Source organism: Pinus tabuliformis, chromosome X (assembly GCF_031772625.1).
Source record: "Pinus tabuliformis cultivar Carrire ecotype Pingquan chromosome X, CPIR1, whole genome shotgun sequence".
NCBI lineage: Eukaryota > Viridiplantae > Streptophyta > Pinopsida > Pinales > Pinaceae > Pinus > Pinus tabuliformis.
The window spans coordinates 1,278,516,304-1,278,529,187 of NC_142308.1; the positions used below are offsets into that span (position 1 = coordinate 1,278,516,304).

A 12,884-nucleotide genomic window follows, 5' to 3' on the forward strand; every position below is an offset into this window, starting at 1 on the left:
AGTTCCTTGATTATGTTTTCTATTTCATTCTTTTGGGTGAATGGATATCTGTATGGGTGCACATTTGGTGGTTGGGCCCCTGGGACCAAGGTGATGCTATGATCATGTTCCCCTCTCGAGGGTGGAAGCTCATGAGGCTTGTCAAAGACTGGCATATGGTTATTTAAAATCTGTTGCATCTCAGGATGAATCAGCAGAGAATTGGGTTCGACGGCTTGGATGGCATAAAATTGAGCTACTACTCCATGATGGCCCTTTTTTAACAATTTTTCCATCCTATGTGAGCTGATGATAGAGGGAGCTCCCGCCTGTAGTCCGCGGAGGGTATGTGTGGAGTTGTTCTGCTTAAAGCTCATATATAACTCTTGGAAATCCATTGTGATGGGCCCAAGTGTGCGAAACCATTAAGCACCGAGGACAATGTCGCACCCTCCCATGTGTATGGCAAACATGTGGGTCTTCAACTGATAATCCCCCATTTGAAGTTTGACATTTTCACAGTGGCCTTCACATTTCATTGTTCCCCCATCCGCAATTTGGACTTGGAAGTTAGAAACTGCTCGTACAAAACAATGCACTGCTTCCGCGACTCTTTGATGGATAAAATTATGTGTACTTCCACTATCAATCAAGACTACTACTGGGCGATGCTTAATAAAACCTCTGATTTTGAGAGTTTGAGGTGAAGAAATCCCTGCCAAAGCATGCAGCGAAATAACTGGTTCGTCAAGGACATTGTCCTTCTGGTTGTCCTCTTCTGCCTCCTCAGGTTCCTCAAGTGGTGGGGCTTCCTCCGATGAGCTGTAATCAGTGGCATCAATTTGAAAGAATTTGGGCTCCTTGCATTTATGACCTGGGGAGTATTTTTCATCACAGTAGTAACATAATCCCTGCTTTCTTCTTTCTGCCATTTCTGCAGGTGACAACTTTTGAACCATAAGTGTTTGAGTCGTGCTGTGAGCCTGTGGGGGGCGACCCTTGGCGGTGAAATTTGGGCGAGTGGACTAGGCCGCTAAAACATGTTCCACGTTACGAGCTACCTTGCAAGCCTCCGACCATGTGGGAGGGTGGTGCAGTCGGACGTGGGCTTGTATGGCCTCTTTAAGACCGCTGATAAAACATTCCATGTAGAACGCATCTTGGAGACCCCTAGTGCGGAAAGCTAAGGCTTCAAAGGCTGTAATATATTCATCCACTGTGCCAGTCTGTCGGAGCTTAGTGAGACGACCCAAAAAAGCGGAGTCATGGTCAAAGCGCTCTATAAGAGCTTTTTTGAAGGCGTCCCAAGTCAAAAAACTTCCATTGCAACGTTGATGCCATTGCCACCATTGCCATCTTTCATTGTCCAAGTACATGCTCCCCACCATAAGCTGAGTCTCATTATCTAAGATGTAATTCAGATTGAAATACTACTCCATTTGTGCTACCCATGCTATTAGGTGAGAACCATCAAATTTATGCATATCTAGCTTGGGAGGTCGCGGATGGGATTGTTGGTGGGTGCCCCAGAGGTGAAGAGAGTGGCTAGACTCACCCTCACTGTGTTCATTGCCAATATACGCCTCCGCGCGGGCTTCCGCCTTGCCCTTAGAGAGTTCGTTAGTTAGTGATGTCAGCTGATCTTGGAGTTCTTTCTAGGATTGTTCAAGTTTGTCGATTTTCTCATTGGCCATAGCTTGAGCTCTAGTTTCTACATGCACGGATCTGATGTACTTGAAATTTGGGACCGCCTGATTTTTTTTTTTTGGCACTAACAATTGAATGGTACCACCTTGCTCAGCTCGCCGTCCTAATTCTTATGGGCTAGATCACCAATAAGCGCCCCGGGGGGTCAGACTGTTTTTTTTTTTTTTTTGGAAAACTCCGAACACTGCAGTAGCCGAATGCACAAAATGTCAATGCTGCCAAAATCCCTGCAAAAATCATGCCCTGGTATAGGAACCCCACACAACTACTCAGATCTGGTGGATCTGAGAGATCTGAATGGCTGATCGGATAGCTCTGAGCAGCGGAACAGATTGCTGCTGCGAATCTGATGGATCTAATAGATCTGAATGGCTGTTCGATTAACTCGGAACTGCGGGACTGATGTCTGCTGCTGCTGCAAACCCCACTTGCTAGATCTAATCTGGCAGAGATTATGCGTGAGCCAGAGATAGAAAAGGGAACTATGGTCTTGAGGAGTGTCAGGTGCTATAGATCACAATATACATAAGGGTCTGACAGTAGTACTCGGCCTAATGTTTCAGGGCTCTAACTAAGGAGGATCAACCGTACCCTTAGCCGTACAACCCGACTACCCTATCGTACGGGCGAGTAATCTCTTCGAGTGCTGTTATCGGTATACTATAGCAGCAAAACGACCGACGGTTTATCTATGGCGAGGTTGCAAAGGGGCTAGGGGGCTTCCGATATACCCAGAGGGTACTTGGAAGACAGTCCGTGCACGGTTCTGTCTAATGCGCTACTACTCGAAGGGGTACCCACAGGGGTTACAAGGGAGTCCAACAAGCATGACCACCTCTTGTATTTCCTGCGTGCATGCCTCCCCAAATCTGTAGGTTTATGCACTAACCAATAGACCCTGTGGTTTAAAGATGCCGGAACACGTCTCTAGCCAAAAAATTTTTTTGCTAAGAAATGGAGATCCCACCGGCCCTAGAAAGTGCTCTGATACCACTTGTTATGCTCTTAACCTGCAAAACGATACCAGAATACAGAATATGCGAAGAAAGATACCCAGAACATAGAATAGTGAGAAACAACAAGAAGTATTTTATTATTCAGAAAGCAATGTTCACTTGCCTCTTCGAGGGGCCAACCTCCAATAGAGCAGAGCTCGATTACAAAATAAGACACGATGCTCCTCGCAGGCAGTCTCTATCCTTTATATATGACTCATACATGCAATACCATGGATCAATACCATGGTTCTTATTAATACCATCTATCTAATACCATGGCCCATTTGCAACTAACTGTGGTCCCGTCATTAAATGCGGGTTAACCAGTTACAATTATTAATATGGGATTTATTGAATCTTTACTTAACTATAACTATGACTCGATCCTACTACATAAATAATGGGGTTAGGGTGGGACCCTAACATCCTCAACAAAAAAAATCATTTTCTACTATACACAACTCAATTTACAATATGCACATGGGAATGAACCACCAAGTTCTTCAATTTACAGTATCCACATGGGAATGAGAATGAGAATCTTTGTAATGAGAATGTCAAGAAAGGAATTTATATGTTCACACTATGAACTTTTGTATATAGACTACCTTTAACATAAGAATGAATGAAAGTAAAGATTCTCCAAGAATTGATTTTTCATTATTTTTTTTGAATGATTGACCAACTACGTTTCTATGTTTTGCAATATGCGCATGGGAATGAGAATGGGAATCTTCGTAATGAGAATGTCAAGAAATGAATTTATATGTTCACCCTATGAAGTTTTTTATATAGACTACCTTTAACACATGAATGAATGAAAGTAAAGATTCTCCGAGAATTGAATTTTCATTGTTTTCTTCAATGATTGACCCACTACATTTATCTTTTTAACAGAGGCTCACCAAACATTGAAATGGATGAGCACACATTCCTCATCAACCGAGATAGGGTAGTGGATTTCTTGACATATCTAGATAAGGTATGCTCACAGTTAATGCATATTCAACAAAATATGAGCTACAACTCTTAACTGCCAAGAGAGTTTGCTGCTAGCACTAGGGCCTATCCTTTGCACCAACATGATGAATTAAAAAAGATTGAAATCCTAACCATGTTGTGTTTAGTGCGTCCTGATGATCGTTTAACCATGCCTAGTTCATGAGGGTGCTAATATCATTTATACAAGAACTAAAATAATTCATTGAATCTTCTCAATTGCATGGATATACATGAGGGGATCATCTAGGTTCATTTTATATAGCTTTCAAGAATTCAATATAATTTCACTAATTTCAAAGATAAATTGTGTAACAACCCCAGGTTAAAATCTCATGTAATAAAGTTAATAAAGGAAAAATAATACCAGGGTCATGGGGGACATATTCCAAGCTGAATGTTGGGCAAAGTATCCTAGTGGGCATCACATTTTGTTTATTGTGGCTAAGGGGAAATTAGAAAAGGAAACGATAAGGGTTTGAAAAGATAAAAAGACATTATTGACATTTTTATTTATGAAAATAAAGTAAAGTAGGAGAAAAGGGAGGTGAAAGGTCACAGATTGCATGTGAGGAAGAAATTGAAGGAAAATAAAGGAAAAATTAAGAAATTAGAGGCATCAATAATAAAAATACATCAGAGCATCAGTCTGGGAGTTTTGTTTTGGATTAGTCTTAAAGAGGAGAAGAGTACTAAAAGGAGAAAGCAAGAAAGGAAACCAAAAGGAAGGATAAGGAAAGAAACGGAAACTAGGATTAAGCAAAGAAAGGTTGGATCAAATGGCTTCATCAAGAATACTTGCAGGTAACATGTTGCATGTATTATTTCCTAGCTAGTGTTGGTATGCATGGTATATGAAACATGTATTTGGTTCATTTGTTGTCATTGGCATGGGTTTTTCCTGCTTTGATGGTGGTTTCAGCCTTGCCTTGCCAATTTCGGATAGCCATGGTGTGATGTGATTCATTCTTGGTTGAGATTTGGATGTCATAAGGTTTTGGATTTCGATGAGGTGGTCTCAGGAAAATCCCAAGGGTTAGGGATGGAGATGGTTTTCTCCAAGAAGGCCTTGACAAGTGGGTGGAGACAAGAAAATTCCTCAAGGGATGGTGAAGGAATGTTGAGGTCCAAGCTCGGTTTGATTTTGTGATCTCAACATTGGTTTAGGGCAGATCACGGTAGGGTGAGGGTGGAGGTGGTTTAACCTCTGGATTACATGGTTTTTTTTATGTATTGGTTTATCCCATGAGATCCTGCATTCATGTTTGGAATATGGCACGAGGGGTATTGAATGAAAGAAAGATTTGGTTCAGCCCAACCTATGGTCGGGTGGTACGTGGAAGTCCCTGACTTGGTTGGTTTTGCATATGTTCAATAAGAGTTAAGTTTCTCTTATAATTCATGAGTAATTATACTTATTATTATGTGGCTTTAATGGATTTTCTATCCTTGTTATTTCTTGGGTTATATGTTGGTTATAAGCACGGTTTTATGACAAATTTTAGTTATGGATCTTAACATGTTTTCACTTTTAAATGAATGGTTATTGAATGAATGACCTAATAGATGTTATTGCAGCTATTATGAGAGGAAATCAGTGCTTCTTGGTAAACCTCAGATAAGTTTTAGATCTCTATGTTCAGATATGCATTCATGACTTGTAGATTTCATATTCACCATGTCTTTGATGGAATGAGTGTCATGATTAGATCGAGTTAGGTCAATTCCTTGCGGAAGTTTTGTGTTAAATTCATTGTTTATGCTTCATTCATCATTCTGGAAAGTTTCATTAAGCTATGGGAAAAGGTCTAGCTTCTACCCCTGAAAAAGCGGCTTAGATCTCATAGTCGTTGGCACAGAATTGGGTGAAAAAGATTGCAGTCGCTCCCTTGCAGGCTCATGCATGTGAATGTAGGGTTACAGTCGAATTCAAACAATATTATTCTAGAGTCTAGGATTCTAGATCAGTAAAAAAGGAAAGTTAACTCAGAGTTTGGGCACCTGGAAGGGTGGTTTAGCTCTTGGGGGTCCTGTAGCACCCAAGGGAAGTCATTAAGGCCTTGGTTTGTCCACTCCATTTCCTTAAGGTGATTTAGGAGGTTGATTCATGTCACAGTATCCCTTCATTCATGTTTACTCCAATAGGCTGGTGAAAGTGGGCAAATGTGGGAGGTGGCGTTACAAAATGGTATCATAGCATGGTTCAAACACTTGGATGGGATGGGTTAGATACATGTTGTTAGGAATGAATTGTCATGGTTATAGTTTCCATGCATGATGTCACTGTATGTAGTTGGTATTATCATGCATAATGTTGATATATTGATACGATTATGATTTTACATGTATCGTGCTGATTTAGACTAATTTTTCAAATGAGATAAGCCTCCTATGAATGTCATTGAGGTATGATTTTGATTATGGTATCTATTTGGTTTATCTAACATGAAATGCTTGCATGAAGAAGAGAATCAAATATGACAAGAAAAATGGTGGATTAAAGTCCATGTGACTCTCCCTATAGATAATTTGGATAGAAAGGAGATGAGTACCTCCTGATATAGTAGATACAATGAGGATTTTGAGGGTAGAGATCAAAAGTTGCAAGGCAGAAAATGATAGGTTGATTGAGGCTTAGGAAAGATTTGCAAAGGCTTAAGAAAAATAGGCAGAGGTCAATGCAGTCATCCTTCAAATATTTTCAGACTTACAGAGAGAAGGGCAGTTGAGGATTAGTCAAGAGAGGAAAGAGAAGACTAATGGAGCATATGGTAGTAGGTCTCGGTCAAGATATAGGTCAGATAGAGGGGACACAGTCAAAGGTGGAATATCATTGGATACACCTAATAGGAGGACTCGTATGTATGGGTTTCACTTGAGTTCCTCGTACAAGAGACATCATCACCATCATCAACGCCATCATCCTTAGAGGAGGAGTGAGTACTTTCCTGAGGAGTTCACGAAAGTCAAGCCTCCTATATTCAATGGAGAGATTAAGAAGTCAAGAGTTGTAGAGACATGATTGCTTGGGATGAAGAAATTCTTGAGATTGCATAAATATTTAGAGAATATGAAATTCAAAATAGCTACCTTCAGCTTTAAAGGAAAAAAATACATTTGGTGGGAATATGTGAAGAATGTCAAGGGAATTTGGGAAGAAGAGTTGGTTTGGGATGAGTTCGAGAGACTCTTTAAGAAGTATCTATCTAAGAGATATTACGATGACAAAGCTAAGGAGTTTTATGAGTTGCAGATGGGCTCTATGACAAATTATGAGTACACTAACAAATTTCTGGAGTTGTTGAGGTAAGTTCCTTACCTCAAGGATGAGAAATCAAAGATTTAACAGTTCATTAGTAGGTTGCGAGCAACATATAGTGACTAGATTGAGTTTGATGAGCCTTGGTCGTTGGAGAAAGCCATTAGGAAGCTGAAGCATTATTATGAGCAATCAAAGTGTAACGTTGAGCCTAAGTATGATGTGAAGGGAAATGAGAAAGTTAAAGGGAAGTGGCCACCGAAGTGGGGAAGACCTCAGGATGTAGGTGAGAAAGAAAAAGTTTCTCCTTACAAGAAGTTCAATAAAGTTGAGAAGGGACATTGGTCACAGCCTCGAGAGAAAAATAATAGAGGTGATGGTAGCAGACCGTTGCAATATTAGATATGTGGTAAATATCATCACAAGAATGGTTTTACATTGTACCAGGGTGGTAAGCCTCAGATCTACATTGCTCACGAGGTGCATATGGTTCGGGATGTGGGCCATAACATTCCTCAGATTTATGCAGTTGTGGAAAACAAGAAGGCATATCACCAATCATCCATTATTGAGATGGAAAGTAATATTTGTGGTCGAGTTGTTTCCATTTTGATTGACCCTAGATCAAATTATAGTTATGATAATCTTGACATGGTGGATAAGTGTGGTTTGAGAAAAAAAAGTGCATGTAAAGTCTTGGTTAGTGTAGTTGGCTACAGGTATTAAGAATATAGTTCATCATTGGGTAAGAGCTTGTGCATTTGAGTTGAATGGTATGCCTACATCTGCATATTTAAATGTGCTTCCATTAGGGTCATATAGTATGATTTTGGGCATGGATTGGTTGTACCTCCACATAACCAAAGTAGATTGTTATGAAAAGGCTATTGAGTGCCTCGATGATAATGGTGAAAAGATAATCTTGTAGGGAAATAAGAAGCTTACATCAGTGAAGATGGTCACAACTATGCAAGATAAGTGCAGTTGCAGGAAAGGGTCTATAATGTTTGCAGTTCATATTTCCAGTGACAAGGGTAAGGATGTTGATGAGGTTGAAGTCCTCAAGAGGTACCCTGTCTTGCAGCAATGTTAGGATGTGTTACCAGCAGAGACTCTAGAGTTTCCACCTCACAGGGAAGTGGAATTTTCTATTAAGTTTGTACTAGGAGTGGCACCAACATCAAAGGCACCTTACAGGATGAGCACTCTAGAGATAGTGGAATTGAAGTTGTAGTTGAAGGAAATACTTGATAAGGGATACATTAGGCCAAGTGTATCGCCTTGGGGTGCACCAGTGTTTTTTGTGAAAAAGAAGGTTGGTACTCTTAGATTGTGCATTGATTAAAAGCAACTGAACAAGGTAAACATCAGGAATAGGTATATGTTGCCGAGGATCGATGACTTGTTTGACCAATTTAAGGGAGCAACACTGTTCTCAAATATTTATTTGAGATCAGGATATCACCAGCTACGCATTAAATTATAAGACATCTACAAGACTTCCTTCTAGACCAGGTATGGGCATTATGAGTTTTTGTGGTTCCTTTTGGTTTGATTAATGTTCCAACTACTTTAATGTGTTTGATGAATAGTGTTTTTCATTCTTATCTAGATAAGTTTGTGATTTTATTCATTGATGCTATATTGATATATTATAATAATGAGGAAGAGCATGTCGAACAGTTAGCAACGGTGTTGAGATTGCTAAGAGAGCATCAGTTGTATGCCAATATTAGTAAATGCAGATTCTTTTAGACATAGGTACATTACTTGGGACATATTGTCTCCAAGGAAGGCATATCAGTGGATCTAGAAAAGATAAGAGCCATCATGGAGTGGGAAATTCTTAGAAATGTGGATGAAATTAGATCATTCATGGGGTTAGTAGGTTACTATAGGAGGTTCATCAGGAAATTCTCACGGATTTCCTATCCTATTAACTCATTGCAGAGGAAAGGAAAGAAATTTGAATGGATAGAGGAATGTGTAGCAGTTTTTGAATAATTGAAGCAGTTGCTTACAAATGCTCTAGTGCTAAAGATCGAAGATACAAATAAAGAGTTTGTGTTGTGTACAGATGCTTACAAGAGAGGACTTGGTGGAGTCTTGGTGCAGGAGGGACATGTGGTGTCCTTTGAGTTAAGAAAATTGAATAAGCACGAGCAGAACTATATGACACATGATATTGAGTTGGCAGTGATTATTCATAACAATGTAAACTTTGAAACGGGAACTATAAACTCAAAACGGGAACTCTGGCCAAAAAGCCCCGAAAAAACACCAAAAACAATGCTAAAAACGAAAAGTGTGTATACTGGAACGATGATTTTATTTTTTAGGGGTCAATTTTGAACATGTTTTAAAAATGAAAGTGACTACGAAATTTACTACAAAATTTTTGTGCAAAATATAGCTTCAAAACAAAAGTGATGATACTGAAACAATGATTTTTTTTTTTTTAGGGTCAATTCTCAAACTTTTAAAAAAATGCTAGTAAAACCAATTTTTTATGTGTCAAACAAAGTTGTTTAGGTGGAAAAAAACACATTAATGTTTTTGGTAGAATATCATTTTTCTTTCCTAAGTATAAATTCAACACGTTTTCAACCATAACATGCTAAATACAAAAGAAATTGAAATTTTTTCAGCTATAAAATTGAAAAACCATGACATTATGAACAAATTACATCACTAAATGAATTCAAAAGTCATTATTTGTATATTGAATAAAACATACATTATATCTCTAATTTAATATTGCATTGTAGATATTTTAAACAATAAAAATTATCATAATTAAGACATATAATCCAACAACATAAAAATGACTCATAACTTCTCATTTAACACCATATGAAAATCATTAATTTTATTTCAAGATACGATGCATACATCAGTTATATAAACCGTCTTAAACAATTATTCAAAATCACTCATATTTTCTTGCACACCATCAGAATTCACATCTTCAGATGAGTGACTGGATGCTGACGAAGATGTTCTATATTCTTCTCTTTCATCAACTAGTGCCCCATTTGAGTCCACATGCATGCCCAACATTTCAGGTTTCAAAATTCTTCTAGATCTACGAATGGTTTCAACAGACTCCCATCTCAACACTGTTCCTTCTGGTAGCAACCTTTTCAGAATCTCTATCGTCTTGAAGCGAAGAGTTCCTCTCTTTTTTAAGTTGAAGTTATAAACAAGTATGTCAACATCCTCCAATTTTAATATGTCTGTGCAGTGATTTATATTTGTACCCTTTCTTTTTCTCTTTCCGCCATTTTTTTTTGTCAACTACCATCTCTGGCTTATACACACCATTGAATGGGTGTGTACTTGTGGCATACCAATGTACTTCAACACTTGTAACATCCTCATTTTCTGTAAAGACATTTATAACTTTAGCAACCCAAAATGGATAGCCATTGGGATCTCCATCTGTTGGCATTGCAATCACGCAACCCTCCTTAATATCCTGTACTGAACCCCTGTAAAGGTCTTCCATGGCTTCACGTTGTGCAAGGGATCTTCTGGAACCAATATACATCTCTCTTTCCTCTGCTTGTGAAGAATTAGTAGTACCTTGAGATTGTTGTTGTTCAACAATGTTTATTTCCTCATGTTGATTCGACATATTTTGTGGCCAAATAAATGGATTTTTCAAAGGTATATCTTCATTTGTTGTTGTTGAAATGATATCACTTTGATTATTGAAAAATGACTCCCACCAAACTGAATCAGCAATGTCAAAGTACTCATATGTATATCTAATACATTTTTTAATTTCTTCCAGGCAATCAGAATAATTTATATCTCTATTTTGTCTGTGTGCATTCTAAACTTCACCAACTGATTGTAATAACAATATTTTTGATGCAAATATTGGATGATCTAGAATGAACTTCAAAAATTGCAAACTTGATGATGGTGCCCTTTCTGCAGTAGTTGAATACTTCTTGCCCCATATTAGTGTTTTCCCATCAATTTTTTTGATACGAAATTGATGTTGGAAGCTAATGTCATTAAGTTGTTCAATGCATTTCCCCTCACCATATGATCCCAGAATAAACCTTTGGATGTCAACAGTTTCTTCCAACACATCAAAAGTAGGCTCTGGCATGTATGATTTCTTAATAAATTCAATTAGTGATGGCAAGCTCCCAACTTCCTTCCTCCTCAATGTGACTGAAAAATGACTGAACATCTGATCAATATGGTCATGAGTGTGCTTAACAAGAAGGAAACCAACCTTTACCTTTTGAAAATTTCCAAAAAAAACATGATTTTTGTTTTCACGACAAGTGTTGTCCAATTGTAGATACAAAACTTAAGGAAGATTACTAGACCAATGAGAAATCACATCATGAATTATGGTTATGGTCAGATTTGCATCATTATGAATATTTGGAGCTGTGAAGTACACCCTTGGCAACATTTTCCCAGTGAAGACCATACAACCGACCAAGTGAAACTGAATAAAAATTTCCTCCTGTAAATTTTTGGGTGTGCGAACAAAATGTGGTAAAAGTGTTTTTTTCTGGTCCGTACCATCAATTATCAAACCCAAATATTTATTCGGATTATCATAACACTTCTTTCGATGCTTGTACAACTTTTTCATTTCATTTGTTTATTGTTCGCGATGCTCCTGAAGTTCTTTGACAATTAAATCTACACAACATAAAAGAAATTCATTAAGAAATATGTTTTCATAGTTGATGACTATACAATTTTAAAAGTTAAAGTTATGAATGCTTACCTCTTTCTGACCCTTCACATTTGTCCCTTTTTGATTTAAGAGAAGCACATATACTGCAAATCCCCATCCTTGTCTTCTTAAGAATACGGCCATTGTTGAATTCTTTCTTCCATACCTTCACAAAATATTGATATGTAATAAACCGACCATGTCGCTCAGCACCTTCTGCATATTCTTTGTATAAGTTGTAGATTTCTCGTCTTGAAAAATTATCTGGAATATGTATTGTCTCTCTATTTGGCATACATTCTCCATTCTTTGAAAAGAAATCTTTCATCCATGACATTGTAGTATTTGATAATGGCCCAAGCTGTCTTTTATGACGTACTTCTGAATAAAATGTGGGATCCTTTTCCAATTTTTTTTGAATTCTCGAGAGACGAAAATTCCCAATCGAATGAAACATTTTAAAATATTTTCTACAGATAAATAAAGTCCTAATATGATAATCATAACCTGACAATGTAGATTGCATGCACCCAACTAAATATGAATTTTGCATGCTTTTATTCATTGACAAATATCTCTTCCTGCTTTCTAATGCAAATTTGAAATCCATATGTTTCAAGCAATCTTTTTGGCAACATTCACTTAAAATGAGAGCGCTGATAGAACTTCTTCTCGTCAGATATTCTTCTCTACCCCTTTTATAACTAGAACATCTTGCATTGATATGAAATGATCTGCTCCTACTCCTCGATACAATATTTCTTGGCAACATCTCCATCATTGGATCATCATTTGTATAAAGATTTCATCATCATTAAGAGGAATGTTATCCACACTATGATCAGCTCTGCTTTTCAAATATTGACTTGGAGGATATTGTTCATCTTCCCCTTCTTCAGTGCTACTGTCATAGTCCTTAGAATTCGGACTAAATGGAAAATTTGACTCGATGTTTAATGGATATTCTTCCTCATGTTCATTGTCAGTGCTACTCTCATAGTCCATAGAATTAGGACTACGTCGAAAATGTGATTGTTTACTTATTGAAGATGCTACATCCTATCCTTTGTCACTGCTACCTTTATAATAATTAGAATTAAGACAAAGTGCATCATCTTGTCCTTCATCACTGCTGCTCTCATAGTCCTTAGAATTAGGACTAAGAGGACACTGTGACACTCCATTCTTTTGAAATTCATCATCACGCTCTTCATAATTGTTGCTCTCATAG

The 12,884-nt window shown here is 37.9% G+C and overlaps 1 pseudogene; it reads left to right on the forward strand.

Moving 5' to 3' along the window:
* LOC149144688 (phosphoenolpyruvate carboxykinase (ATP)-like) overlaps positions 1–12,884 on the forward strand; it is a 38,740-nt pseudogene that overhangs the window by 9,822 nt on the left and 16,034 nt on the right.